Source organism: Otolemur garnettii, unplaced genomic scaffold, assembly GCF_000181295.1.
Source record: "Otolemur garnettii isolate 467f Iridium unplaced genomic scaffold, OtoGar3 scaffold00019, whole genome shotgun sequence".
In the NCBI taxonomy this organism is placed as follows: domain Eukaryota; kingdom Metazoa; phylum Chordata; class Mammalia; order Primates; family Galagidae; genus Otolemur; species Otolemur garnettii.
The window spans coordinates 5,765,199-5,779,085 of NW_003852414.1; the positions used below are offsets into that span (position 1 = coordinate 5,765,199).

Here is a 13,887-nt window from a genome sequence, read left to right on the forward strand (position 1 = left end):
ACAATAATCAGAAATGCCACTCTGTGAGGTATTGCACAAAGTTACTTCACTGGAATACCATTTTCCTTAGGGTAAACATGTTTAGTGACAATTACACACAAAAGTGCCTAGCACAATGCCTGGTATTCAGTAGGTGATTCATATATGTCCATTTCTTCTACTTGCCAAGCTCTTCTGGGTCCCTCAGTGCTTGGATCAAATGTCTCCTCCTCTCTTCTCTGCGATCCCTGCAGAGTTGGAAGTTTTCTCCACTCAGCTTCCTAAATTATTTTAACACTGGCTCTTCCACATTCCTGTTGTCTATTTACTTGTCTTTCTTCCTATCTAGAACGTGGGTTTCCTTGAAGAAAGAGCGCATACCTTATTGACCTTTATTTCTTCCCCAGGACCTTACCCGTGGCAGGACCTTAACATAGAATTTCTTTAGAGAATGGGTGAAGAGATAAATTTACCCTAGAAATATTCTTAATTTAAAATATATCACACAGGGCTGGGCTCAGTGGCTCACGCCTGTAATCCTAGCACTCTGGGAGGCCAAAGTGGAACCCTGAGCTCCTGGGTTCGAGACCAGACTGAGCAACAGCAAGACCCCGTCTCTAAAAATAGATGAGTGTTGTGGGGGGCACCTGTAGTCCCAGTTACTTGGGAGGCTGAGGTAAGAGAATTGCTTGAGTCCAAGAGTTTGAGGTTGCTGTAAGCTATGAGGCCACATCACTCTACCAAGGGCAACAAAGTGAAACTCTGTCTCAAAAAATGAATAAATAGGCTCAGTGCCCAGTGCCCGTCGCTCAGGGATTAGGGCACTGGACACATATACTGGGGCTAGCAGGTTCAAACTTGGCCTGGGTCTGCTAAACAACAATGACAATGACAACAAAAAAAATTTATTATCATAAAGTGCCCAAAGTGAGAAGTCTGAAATGGGTCTCGCTGGGCTAGAAGGTAAGGTCTACATAGGCAGCGCCACGTTCCCCTGGGAAGCTCTTGGAAAGAATCTTCTCACTTGCCTTTTCCAGCTTCTAGAGGCCACCCTCGTTCCCTTCCTGCATCTTCAAGGCAGCATCTGTTGTCATTACACAGCAACACTATGACACTGATGCTTCTGACTCACTCCCTTCTTCACTTCTGGGGACCTTTGCGATGATACTGGTCCCACTTGGATAATCCAGGATGATCTCTCCATCTCAAGGACAGCTGACTTGCAACATTAACTCCTGTTTGCCACGTAACTTAACATATTCCCAGCTTCCGGGGATTGGATCTAGGCATCTTTGGGGACAGGAGCAGGAAGAGTCTTTCTCCCATATACATCTTTGTAGCAATCAGGCCAAGGACCCCAGTGTAAAAGCTGGTGCACCACCATTCCTACAAACCATCCCTTCTTCTGCTGGGATATCACCCCTTCCCAGGCACCCTGGAATCTCACAAAGCACACCTCTGCTCTCTCCCCAAATCCCACCATAGCAAACTGCCATTTCTGGCTTATCAAACCGTGTTACATCCTTACGCTCAACAGTTCAAGAACACAACTAATGACTTTTCTTCCACCTGTCCACCCTCCAAATGGAAAAAAAAAAACAAAACTATTGTCATTCCTCCATTCTTCCATTCTAGAGAAATATATGTGTATAACCCCTTGCTAAGTGTCACATGAAGATTTAATATAGCAAAGATTTATTCTTCAAGGTCCCATTACTGGGTTACCTCTCTGCACCATCAGAACAAACATATGTTCATTAATTCTTCTGTCTTCAAGTTCAAATTATAAATGTGTGTGTGTGCACATGCGTGTGTATGATATAAAGTCCATGACAGTGAAGGCTATTTAACTTGCTGAACACAGATACTTAGTAAACTAAATGCTAGTCAGCCTATAGCCAAGGCAGAGAACTTACAAAGTAGCCTTGAACCTATGACAATCAAGTCAGACATGTTTCTGGGACTGAACACAGAATTTGGTAGAAATCTCCTCTTATCAAAGGTAAGTGGAAAGAACTCCAAGGGTTTTGCTGGCTTCAGCAGGGCAACAGAGGTCATTCAGGGCCCTGAGATATCACCTTAGGGGCCAGAGCAGCTGGCTTTTGGAATCTTGGAATATGGAGCTGGATGCTGGTGTAGGGGAATTAGAGCCAGTGCTTTCTGTTTTTGACAACTGCCTTTGGCCACACAGAGGGCTACACTTACATTGGCATTGGCCTCGGAGGTAACGCCCAGTTGGCTGTATGAGGCAGATTTTCCAACTCTCTTTCCCTATTGGCACGATGTTGTGACCCTTGGGTCTTGGAAGCATCTGTTGAGAATTGGCCCTAGGGACACAAGAGTTCCTTCCAGGTCAGCAGAATCCATCTGTCCACTAAACTAGGGACTGTTCACCTCGGGAGCATCACAAAAACAAGGTGGACAAAGTACTTTGATCAAATGGCTGTTTCATCACTGCTACTTAACGGTGGTCATTTTTTAATTTCAAATTAAAAAATGGTTAATATTAGGGAAAGATAAATAACTAGAAGGATTGAACTGTGTTGAGCCTCTCTCTGTGTGAGTGTTCCAGGAGTCCCATTCTGGAAAATTCTCTCCCCTTCTGCCCTCTGCTCAACTGACACTTCTCCCGGGGAATTCAGATACCACGAAGACACGTTCACTTCCCCCCCAAGCAATGCTTTCACATGAGATGAAAGATGCTGGAAGTTTCCATTTCTCCTTGTTCTGACATGTACTGGCAATATCTTCAAGCCAAAGACAAAAATTCTACCAGGAGAAACAGGCCTGGCCCGTCCCTGAATGCTGGGAATGACATTGGGAAATAATTTCACAGCCGCTTACTGTCAAGACTCCCAATTCCACGAGGAAAGAGAGAAAAGGGTGGCACTTTCTACCCCACCGCAGCATAAACTCTGTCAGAAGCTCATTCCTGTTTGATGTCCCCCTCTTCAGTCATCACATTTTTTTTTTTTTGAGACAGTCTCACTCTGTCATCCTGGGGGAGTGCCATGGCATCCTACATAGCTCACAGCAACCTCAAACTCTTGGGCTTGAGCAATCCTCTTGCCTCAGCCTCCCTAGTAGCTGGGACTTCAGGTGCCTGCCACAACGCCTGCCTATTTTCTATTTTTGGTAGAGAGAAGGTATCGCTCTTGCTCAGGCTGGTCTGGAGAACCCCTGAGCTCAAGCAATTAACAGGCCTTGGGCTTCCAAATTGCTAGGATTACAAGTGTGAGCCACCGCGCCTGGCTCCTTCATCACATCTTAATGTTCTGCCTTCAATCAAAAAAGCCCAGAATGTTCAAGCCCAGTGAGTGATCCCCCTGCCTAGGTGCCCTCAGTCCAGGGAGAAGAAACAGCTGGGTAAAATGGGTTAATATCACGACAGAGTGATTTATCTTCCTTCCAGCAGTGATGCCAGGGTCATCATCTGCACCTTATCTGAAAGACAAAGGCTCTGGGCTGCAGCCCTGCATCTGTGAATGGCAGCTGCTTGTTGGAGGAAGCCAAGAGACTGTCCCCTGGAGGAGTCACACTCTGCACGGGTGCAGCAAATTAGCCTTGAGCATGAGAATAAACTTTTGTCCAAAAAGAAATAAGTGAACGCAGTGGAAACCCGAAGAGATTCGGAGGATGCTGAAAGCCCAGTGCTTTGCCCTTTGCTTCTGCTACAGTCTTTCCCTCTCATTATGAGATGAGGGGCCCCTGAATCGATCTAAGCTGCAGGCAGGAGCATGTCCTGGCATTGGCATTCTTGTAGCAGCCCACGTATAAAATTTAAAACACCTGGGTTTATAGGCAACAGAGGGGTCTAACTCGCTCCACTAGCTTTTCTAAATTCTCAAATGTGATGGCAACTCCATGGAGGGCAGATCCTTGTGAGAAGAGAAGCAGTTAACACAGCCACAGAAGCCATTATTTGAGAGACAGCGACAACTTCAGTCTACACATCAGATGAGACTTCGTGATTTTGTTGGGAAAATAATGGCCCAACATGGAAAGCAGTGAGTATAGACTGGAAAGTCTGAAGATGAGAGATCAGAAGGCAGGAGGCTCACTGTTTTCTTCTAAACACCTGCAGGTCCAGTAGGATGTTAGAGGCCCAGGCATCCAGTCCCATCTTTATAGAAGTCCATTCTACCAATGAGATTAGCATCTGAAACATAATATAGTCTACGTAACAGCAGTTTTGTCCAGCCACCAACAGCTGGCTTCCTGGAGGAAGCATCTGAACGACATCTTTAGTGATCAGATTTAGCCAGTGGAGGAGGAAGGGGAAAGAGTATACACAAGGCCATAAGGTTGAGACTGAGCGTAGTATTTTCAGAAAGCTGATTGTAAGGACACATGACTAAAAGGTATTCCATGGAGGGGTGGGGGATGGGAGGCTGCATCAGAAGGGCCCCACTCAGTGCCACACTGAGACTCTGGCCTCTAGCCCTGGGGCCAGAGCCAAAGAGGGAAGGGCCCCAATGTTGTGCTGAGACTCTGGACTCTAGCCCTGGGACCATGGCCAAAGATTTGTGCTGTAAAAGAAAGGTGCATTTAAGAAAGGTGACAGAGTTTAGTCTAAGTCAGAAATAGCTAGCAAAGGGGGAGGAGGGAGGGAGCAAAAGAGAAGAGAAGGCCCAGACCTGCTCGGGCATCACCTGCTGGGCCTGGGGGCAGGAGATGGCAGAGACAGATGCTCAGAGCACTGCAGGGGGAAAGGAGGTGAGTTGCCCATGGAGGCAGCAATAGGACCCTTGTCACAAAGGGTTTGTGTGTGCAACTGGCATTGCAGGGAATAGGACTTTGGTAAAACTGGGAAGGGAGGTGGCACAGGGAGAAGGACACTGAGGGAGGAGAGTGAGTGTGAGCCACAGAGGACGGGTGGGAAAGCGAGACGGGACATGTGCAGGAGAGAAAGGAAGGGAAGAGAAGTCAGCAGGCATGTGGCACAGAAGGAGAGCTTAGAGCAGCTGATGACAGGAAGGCTCTAGCTGCCTCAGCCTGACATGCAAAGACATGAAAACGTCTAAAGACGGAGTGAGGTGTGTGTGTGAGGGAGAGAGAGAGGAAGGAAGAGAGAAGGAGGGAGGAGGAGAGGATGAAAGGAGCACAGGCTGGGCACACGGCTCAAGCCTGGAATCCTGGCACTTTGGGAGGCTGAGGTGAGAGGACTGCTGAAGTCAAGACCAGCATGACCAAGAGCAAGACAAAAAATAGAAAACTAGCCAGGCACGGTGGTGTGCACCTATAGTCCCAGCCACTCAGGAGGCTGAGGCAGGAGGATCACTGAACCTTGTACTCTGAGGCTGTAGTGAGCTAGGATGACACTACCCCCCTCTAGTGGGGACACACAGCAAGACTATGTCTCAAAAACAAACAAGGAGCATAAATTCAGGAGTTCACTAAATTAACATCCTCTGACTATCTCAGAATTATTCATCAGCTAACAAGAAGGTAACTAACTCTGTGCCTTCGAGTTCTTGTGCCTAAAATTTCCTTTCCAGGAAAACTCCCTTGGCAGAGAGATTGTGGAAAAGTTTGCCCACTTCCCTCCCGCTGTGATCTCCTGGGAAGGGAAGCTAGACACCAAGACTTCCCCTCAGGGTAGGGACTCAAAGCCCTTGTCAGATCATCAGAATTAGACCGGACCCTGCAGTCAGCCGGATTTCTTGTCTGCCACGTATCACCACTGCCACACTGCAGTCAAGGGCCTTTGCTCAGGCTCCCTGTCTCATTCATTTATTTCAGCACAAGTGAGGCTTCTAAGATAGGCATGGGGGTGCCCCAGGGCCACCTCAACCCTGATCAGGGACAGGTCTTCTGCTTCCTGGTGACTTGTCACACCCACACTTCCTCTCAGACAGAGGAGGGGGGAGGCTCAGCAGTGACAACCAGCAACACACGCCCTTCCTGCCCCAAGGGTTTCCTGGGAGGGGCCAGTGAACACAGCAAGTGAAAAGGCCCCAGCCAGGACACCAGCACTGGCTTCTGCTTCTCTCCTGCGGCTCATTTGTAAGCATCTGGGAAAGACTCTTTGGTGCTGTAAGCAGCAGATTAGCAAAGCTCAAGCTGTAGTCCCCAACAGAGTTCCCCCAGAGAGGAGCCCTGGATGGGTATCTCACCCCACAGACCCATGTCCAGGGAAGAGGGCAGCTGCCCGGGCAGGCCAGCAAGGAAGACGGGGATGAAGGCACTGATCCCATTCTCAAGGAACTTCCAGTTAAGTCAGAGAGATGCATTTGTTACCTCATTAACTAACTGTTTCTCCATCAGCAGATCTTTCTCCAGGCTGGGCAACCTGCTCACTAGACAGTCAGATGTTTAAACAGTTCTCTTATGCTGGAGTCAGATCTGTTCCTTCATGTTCCCTACTCACTGGCCCTCGGACCAATTTGCCTAAGACTATAGTTCAGTATGAATTTGAATATGGTTTCTTTGTAGCTATAAATCCAATGATTAGCCGGCGTAAACTAAAGAAAGGGAAAAATAAATTGGTACTTTGAGAATGGAAGAGCTGGAACACAATCCAGGAACAAAATAATGTGAACAGATTTTGGAAAGGCAATCTTTTGGGTCACAAGAGTGAGCTAATGGTGAGCCTGAACTTTTGGTTGAGAGTTCTGGGAAACAGGAAATCTAAGAAAGGAAGTCAACTGCTTTAGACAGGTCCCACCTTAACCCTCAGGTACACACCTACTTGAAAAAGCTTATTTAAGAAGAATACTTATGGCCAGGTGTGGAGGCTCACGCCTGTAATCCTAGCACACTGGGATTGATTGAACTCAGGAATTGAGACCAGCCTAAGCAAGAGTGAGACCCCATCTCTACCAAAAACAGAAAAACTAGCTGGGTGTTGTGGTGGACACCTGTAGTCCCAGCTACTTGGGTGGCTGAGATAAGAGGATCTTTCAAGCCTAATAGGTTAAGGTAGCTGTGAGCTATGACACCACAGTACTTAACCACAGGGCAACAGAGTGAGACTTTGTCTCAAGAAAAAAGAAAAAGAAAAATACTTGTGTGTTAAGTATTCATTTACCAAAAAAAAAAAAAAAATCCATCTCATGTAACTTAATCAGGATAGTATCAGTTTTTAAGAGTAAATGCCTAAAACTCTCAGGTTTGTGTGTATTCGCTGCTATCACAGCTGACCTCCACGCAGCATTGCAAACACATTCTGAAACTCTCCATGATTACCTTTTATTCTGTGAGTCGAAACTCAAAGAGAAATCACCATGTCTTCAAGGGTGTCTCCTTCTGTTTTAGAAAACAACCGACCTCCAATGTAGCTCAAGTCTAGGAGGAAAAAAAACATTTTTAAAAATTATAAGATGCAACTGCCAACGTTGAAAAATACATATGTGAGATGGAATTAATTTGTGTTACACTTAACCTCTGAAAATATCCAGCTACTTCCTACCCTGTCAATATCTCTCATTCCCATATGATCTCGCATGGTAGACTGGAAATCAACACAATTTCTATAATTCTCTAGTTTTTGTCTACTTGATTATTTATTTAGTTATATATTCATTTGTTTTTAAGAGACAGAGGCTGGCTCTGTCACCCAGGCTAGAGTACATTGGCACGATCATTGCGGCCTCAAACTCCTGGCCAGTGTGCTGGCTTTTACCAGATAATTTAAATCACAACTAAAATTGCCTTCATTGAATCCACTTTAACCCAGCTTTGCCATTACCTACTGCAAACAGCCAAGTTATCCCCAATTTCAGTAACGCATAGCTCCCTTCCTTGCCCAGTAACCCCCTCAGCGTTGCGGCAAACCACATGAAACTGGCATTGCAAATAGTTGCCCCACACGGGCAGAGGGAGCAAAGACATCCGCCAGGCACAGGGGACATTACCAAGTAAGAAGAACAAAGTGACAATTATGCCTCCTTTATCTAGATAAGAGGTAGCACATCTAATTAGAATGGTTGAACAAACTATTTTTCTCCAAGGGAGTACTGAAAATGTCTAAGATCCTGAGGAAAAAATGGAAAGTGTTGTTATTGTTCATAAAGTAGCATTAACTAATTCAGTATGTGGGTGCTTTGGAGCCGTGAATCCAGCTGATTCCGTGCTGCTTCCCTCTGGGATGACTGATGGCTTTGTTCTCCGACTAGACTGCTGTTCTGACCAGTGCCACATCAGAAGCCAAAGGCCACCAGTTTTCCCAGGTGATCAAATGCCAGGTGTAACATGGCAGGGGCAGCCAGGCATTTGAAGATGCCATTCAGACACCACCTGGATTCCAGCCTTGTCCCTGGGCTCCTTTGTTATTTAACACCAGACTCCCTCAGATCTCTTTTTGCCCTGCTTGGCAGCAGCCAAAGTGACTGTTCTTCCAATTTCCTTTTGTTCTCTCTCCTGCATGACTTAGCTGGGCACTCTGCCTTAGTTTTCTTCCTGTCACAGCAGCGACAAAAGGCATTTAAGAACTAAAATGCACACAACTGTGTTATATGTGTGAGACGCTCTTTAAAAATAATCAACTACCTACAAAGATGTCTAGAGTGACATGGCCCTCCCAAAAGCCCCCAAACACCCAAATATGAAGATGTTCAGTTGCCCCATGATCAAGATAATATTTAACTATGTTAAAACATATTTACTCAGTGGACTATCAGCCATTTAAAACAATAAATGAAGATAATTTTATCAAAATAATAAAGGAAGATATTAATGTCACAACATATATGCAAACACATAGGCACCAGTGAAAAGAGCAGAATTTGAAATTGTACCAAAGTGCGGAATACAACTTCACCAAAAGCATAATTACATGTGGCTGAAACTACATGAAGCTACTGAAATTATAAAACACGAATACAGAAAGTGTCCCCAAAATGTATACATGTGTTAAGAAAGGAAAAAATTATATTAAAATTGCAATACTCTGTATATACCTATAAGAAGAAGAGATGTCACATTTTGACTTCTGCAATTACAAGAGGTGCTCAAAGTATATATGTAATATATAGCACATAGGTAATATCTCCTTCAATCTTACACACTTTCTTTGCACCTTGGCACCCCCTTTGCATAGGGCAAATAAATTAAAAGAGGAGTTGGTTGACGTCTGCTAAATTCTCAGGATCTAGGAAAACAGAATGATATCAGGCTTGCCAGGCTTAAAAGTATCCAACAACTTAGAATCACAGAATGTTATGACTAGAAAGGACTTTAGCTCAACTTTTCCAATTCAAAGATAAGTAAATTTAAGCCCAAAGGAAGTGATTGCTCTCTGGTCCCCCAGCTAGCTACTTGCTGGCAGAACTGAGCTAGAGTCTATGTAGTCATGAATTTCTTTTTTATAGTCCACAGGGCTGTGTTTGTACAAATAAATCAGGGAGTCCATATTATCTGAGTAGTCAGTATCCAGATTCCCTAGGGAAGCCCATCTTGAATACACTAAACTATCTACTAATAACCAACCACTTTATCACTTGACTCCCTACTCAAAAATCTACCCTTGTTCAAAGTCGGGTCCATACCTCACTCTGTCTGTCTGTGTCTTGTGCCTCTCACAAAAGGATGTGAAGGATGTGTATCTACGGCAAAGCAAAATCGCGAATCTTGCCCCTGTACAAAATTTTCTGAGGTTAATGAAAATGACATTAGAGAATTTGCCCTAGAAGAGGTAAAACAAAGGCAAGTGGGGACTGAGCGGTCTGATGAGGAAACCATCCTTTAAAAGAAATGTTAAAAAGTTGGTGATAAGGTAGGGATTTCAAAAATGAGTCATTAAAGAATCTAAAAGGAAATCAAAGGAAAACGACCAAGACCTGTAATACTTCTTAACCCTTGGTCATCCTTGGGAGGTGATACAAGTGTTAAATGTGATATGAAAATTACCACAATGTAGAATCATCTAATCTTGTCCCCCCAAATGTTACTCTTCCCCAAACAACCAACATTTCATTTTTGCAGTTTTTTGGGGGGGGCGGGAGGTAGGGGCTGGATTTGAACCCTCCACCTCCCATATATGGGGCCAGCTCCTACTCCTTTGAGCCACAGGCGCCACCCTCAACACTGCATTTATGTATTGTTCACTCTAACGGCCAGGCATGGTCACGAGGATTACCTAAATCTTGCTAACTATAAACCAAAATAAACTAATTTTCATAATTTTTCATTTATTTGTTCAAGATTAAAGTCCCCAAGTTTCTATATTTTTCATTATTTTGTGCAATTTTGGTCCTCATTCAAGTGGAGTCACTTTAAATGGCCTTTTTCCGGTTCTCATTAGCCTCAGATAACAAGGACCTGCTGTAGTCTCTTCAGAAAGAATTTTTTTACAGCATAAATCAGTAACATGAAATGTATTTATATCACTTTTGAGCCAAGCATACATTTTTGAGGAAGAAACTTCAGACCTACAATATGTACTACCAGGCGACTCCAGGTTTTTATTTTGTCCTTCTGTCATCAAACATAACTTGTTTTATACTTTACACAAAATAAAAACAAAGGTCACAAAAAAGCACAAATGGCCATACTTGTCTCAATCCTTTTGTAAAAAGTATGGAAAAAGGATAATAACGCATTTATCACCCTGAATGACATAATGAAGTTTCCGGTTCTGACAACCTATTTTTCTTGAACAAACCCAAGGGAAAACCTTCATATGGTTGTTAATCGTTGCTGATTTGCATACTGTGATTAGTTCCATCGTGCAATTATCCGTGGTTCCTACTTCACCTGGGAACAATCAGGCTGGCTGAGTTTTCCTGTGTTCCAAATGTTTATCATATGAAAATAGTTAATATTCAGGGCTGTCTAATGTCCATTAAGATAATGAAAGCTATTCTAAGTACCATAAAAATATGAGGCTTCATTTTAGAAGCATCAATTATTCAGTGGAACATTTTCTTCTAGAAGAATAAGGAGAATAAAAGAATATTTTTTTTTTTCCGTTTGAGAAAACTGCAGTGTTCTACGGTAGATGAGTATCTTTTTTTCCTTGTACTTTTTAACCCACAACAGCTTTTAGGAGTCTCACTGACCACTGGTGAGCCATTTAAACTATGTGGGCTAATAAATAATTTCTAAAGAGTCATTTACTGGATATTTTCCAGTTTCTGTGACCAAAATAATAAAAAATGGATGAGTCAGTTTGCCCACTAATTCTGTCTCCGAGGTCAAGACCAAGTCTTTCTGCCAAATTTGCTTATCTCTCCAAAGAGTGTAAATTTACAGCTCAGGATTATAACATGACTAATAGTTCCTTCCAGATTTCCAAGATAACAAAGGCCCAAACTAATTCTGGTCACCAGAGGCTGAACAGCAAAGATTATGGAAGACCTGCCACTCTTGTGTTCTAGGTAGATATGTGAATTACCTCACTGCTGTTGTCTTAGAATTAGAAGAAAAATGAGCTCAACATCACCCTTTCAAATATTTGAGACTCATGCTAAGTGGAACAAGGGAGCTTCTTTGCCTAGGTCCCCTTCCTGGAATGAAATTAGCAAGCAGCAGGAAGGGGTCAGCCAAAAAACAACCAGAGACTCAGGGACCAGGGGAATCCCTGCATTAGCTCACCTGGTTGAATTACTATCCACTTAGTTTTATACAAAGGGGGTTTTCAAGCCAAGAAACGTCATCAAACCATAGGAAACAATTATAAATTAAGACTCTGCATTTTGGGGAAACTGACTCACAACCAGAGAGGTTTGCCAACATTAAAAATGTCTTTAAAAGGAAATGTATTAGATTACCATAATAAAGCAGAGAACGTTCCACCTGTAGGAGCAGGTGAGCTCAGGAGTCAGAGAGACAGCATTCACCTACTTCCTAATTCAGACCAAATGTCATAATCAAGTCTCTTTACTCTTCTGTAAAATGGGTACAAGAACAAACTCAATAAGATTTTTAAAAGCCTTAAAGGGGATAATCAGTGTCAAGCACGCAGCACATGGTGCTTGGCAAACATGAGATGTTCAGGAAGTTTCTGTTATTATTATTTTTCCTGCCTCACCCAGAATAGAATACTTTCCACTTTTTCTGAACTTTGAGGGAGGCGATGTAAGCCATTTGCTCTAATTAGACCTGATCCTTTCTACTCAAAACAGTGACTAGGAAGTTATTTTTATTACTCCAAAGATGTAGAAAAAGTAATACTCCAGAATGCAGCATTCTAAAATTCTCTTTCCGCACGGCTACTCCAGAATGGATAAGGCCCATATAGTCTTTGTTTAATGATGGCTAACTCTGATGCAGCCCTTATGGAGTGCCCTGCATGCTAAGTGTTCTCTATAAGTTAACTCCTTTCATCTCCATCGTAATCCTATGAGCTCAGAACTGTCCTCATTCCCATTTTACAGATCAAAACACGGAGGTGAAGAACAGTGAAGCCAGGTGTCAGCGACGAGTTGGGATTCAAACCAGGCAGGGTGGCCCCAGAGCCAAAATTCTCAAGCATAACACCATAGGACCTCTGTTCTGTGTATTTATTTGGGGTGGGGGGAGAGAGCAAAGGAAAAGCAGGGAGGGAAGAATAAGGATAGAAATAGTCTAGGAGAGTCTCTCCCTGCCCCTCAACACACACACACATACACATGCAAACACAGCAAGGAAGATTTTGGTTGTAAAGACATCACCAAACCCATTCCCATGGGCTGGTTCTTCAAATAAGACTTGTAAGTTTCTTACTGAAAGGACAGAACCTTCCTTGAGATAGTTAGAGGAGAGGGGTCTGAGTACCCAGCAAAACTGGTGTCATGTCATGCAGAAGCATGGAAGGATGAGGCTGACAGAGCTGTCCCCTGGGACACGGGGTAGGTGCCAGACCTCACTGCACTCCAGAGCCACCATGGCTGCACAAACACAAGATTCTGTGAATGCCAGCACTCACCTCTTCCCTAAAAACAATCCCCAAAGTGTTCTTAAATATTAATGCCTTCTGCCAATGAGAGAAAAGCCAGGACACCAGCAGCCATTATGAAGATAAGTGTGGAAATATAAGTGCTTGGCCTATAAATGTTCATTGCCAAAATGAACAAAATCTTCCTTCATCATTAAATCACATGTTCTTTTTAGAGGCAAGCATGAGAGATGGAGAGTTTTCCCCTAAGCCACAGAGTAACTGAGATGGATGGTTGGATAGATAGATAGAGATGAGATAGATAGATGGATAGAGAGAGAGAGAGAGATGAGATAGAGATAGAATGAGAGGGAGAGAGAGAAAGAGAGAGAAAGAAAGATAAAATTGGAATGGAGTAACTATTTACCTCATGGAGAACCTCAATTGTTTTACAAACAGGTGGTTTTCATGCCAGGAAATGTCATCAAAGCATAGGAAACCAAGAATTATGAATTCGACTCTGTATTTTTGGCAAACTGACTCATAACTAGAAGTTCAGTCAACATTAAAACTGTCTTTGCTAGACCCACTAGCAACTATGAGAGATGATGTGATTACCATAATAAAGTAGAAAACTTTATAGCTTTCTAGATCTATGAGGGGCTACGGAGTCCACTGAAGTTCTCCAAGGGGCCCAGCACCCGTCCTCCACCATCCCATAGGTAGACTCCCACCCCTACCCCAAGTGGTGATGGACTGTGATGGCAAAGATATAAACAAAAAGGGGGATAAAAAAAGTTAAAATAATTAGCACAGTAGTATCCTAAGTATTCCCCAGAGTACAATTTAAAGCTCTCTTAGTATAACCAAAGGGGAGAAGGAAAACTAAGGAAGAATTTGGAATTTGAAGGAAAGCTCTGGATGAGAGACTGACAAGCTATAACTCATTTGCACTAGCAGCCTCAGAGACAGATTTATAAGGAAACTGGGTGTTTTGAAGAAGCTGCCGATTCCTAAGGAAAGATGGATAAAGGGAGAAAGAGGCTGCAGTCTCTCCAGGCATCACGCAACACAGGTAGGTACTTCTTTTTTTTTTTTTTTTTTTTTTTTTT

General features: G+C 43.5%; 1 protein-coding gene across 1 annotated transcript in view; it reads right to left on the minus strand.

Annotated features, from left to right (window-relative positions):
* Nucleotides 1–13,887, minus strand: part of SVIL (supervillin) — a 237,409-nt gene that overhangs the window by 188,551 nt on the left and 34,971 nt on the right. Inside the window, exon 2 of the mRNA XM_023511420.1 lies at nucleotides 7,168–7,266. The gene's annotated coding sequence lies outside the window, so the exon portion shown is untranslated. The remainder of the gene's footprint in view (nucleotides 1–7,167; nucleotides 7,267–13,887) is intronic.